Raw genomic sequence first — 1209 nt, 5'->3', positions numbered from 1 at the left:
GGCGAGCACCGGGCAGCCGCCCAGGGGACCGGGAAGGGCCCAGGCCTGCCGGGCTGTGGCCGCACCGGTGCCACCATGTGAGCGGCGGTAGACCTGCTGGGGGCAGGGCTCCACGAGTGACACATGTTCCCTTCTCTCCCCAGGTGGCAGTGACGGCGGAGACCCTGCCCGCCAGGGCTCTGGGACACGGACGGGGAGGAAGGCAGTCTCCTAGCTGGTGCCCTCTCCACCAGGTACGTGTCTCGTTCTGTCACCGTGCCGGCTGGGGCGGTGGGCGCCGTGTGCGAGACGGCGGAGTGCTCGAGCTCTGCGGTCACAATGCCCCTGCCCGAGACCCCGTCCTCTCGGTCCCACCCGTTACTCACTGTCTCCTCCATCCCTGTGGGGGCCCAGGAAAGCCCAAGGTGAGACCTCCCCGCAAGCTCGTCAGCCATCAGGGCGAGAGAGGCAGACAGGCCTGGCTGTCAGCCCGTCACCACTGCCCCTCTGAGCACAGCCCTCCGGTGGCCGTCATGCCAGAGGGAACAGAGGACGCCTGGGGCATAAACGTGCCACGTGGTGTCCAGTTAGGGTGCACCTGCTAGTGTAAAGTCTCCCACCCTTTATTCTGAGGCCACCGAACTTCTCTCCATAGACGTCCAGTGGGCAGGTTCGTGACAGTCCCGTGAGATTGTCCAGCCGTGTGGTCTCTGTAACCCTGCAGCCCGGCCCAGGCAGAAGCAGCTGTGGGTGGTGGCTAAGTGGGTGATGTGGCCGTGTCCCCACAGCACTTGTGTCCTGAGCGGGGGCTCTTTGCCCTGGGCCTCCATCTGCTGACCCCCTGACCTGCATGAGCTCAGGACCTGCACCTCCTCAGCCAGGACCAAGGTCCCCCTGAGCCGGGGCAGGGATGCTAGCCTGAGCCCCCTGACCTCGTGCAGTGCCCACAGCTGGCTCGCAGTCACTCCAGGGCCAACTGCCAATGCCCATGGAACCCCAGTAACCAAGACCGTCCTGTCCAGACCTGACTTCCTGTGCCCTGAACGTGCCGGGCTTGGAGAGGTAGCGGGCAGGTAAAGTCCGCGCCCCGGCCGACTGGCTTAGCCTGGAGTCTGCCCTGAGACCCAGAAGGTGGACCGGGCCACGTGCAGGGAGGCAGCACGGTGCAAGGACGAGGCGCAGGCGCCCCCCCCCCCCGCACCTGGGGCGCTCCAGGGAGGGCCCGAAACC

General features: G+C 66.8%; 1 protein-coding gene across 1 annotated transcript in view; it reads left to right on the top strand.

Annotated features, from left to right (window-relative positions):
• Positions 1–1209, top strand: part of OTUD7A (OTU deubiquitinase 7A) — a 28756-nt gene that overhangs the window by 532 nt on the left and 27015 nt on the right. The window contains exon 2 of the mRNA XM_027767795.1: positions 144–233. The gene's annotated coding sequence lies outside the window, so the exon portion shown is untranslated. The remainder of the gene's footprint in view (positions 1–143; positions 234–1209) is intronic.

This window comes from Tupaia chinensis, unplaced genomic scaffold (genome assembly GCF_000334495.1).
Source record: "Tupaia chinensis unplaced genomic scaffold, TupChi_1.0 Scaffold144682_1, whole genome shotgun sequence".
NCBI classification, from domain to species: Eukaryota; Metazoa; Chordata; class Mammalia; order Scandentia; family Tupaiidae; genus Tupaia; species Tupaia belangeri.
Note: the sequence above shows the minus strand (reverse complement) of the source record. Positions and strands in the feature narration are given on the sequence as shown.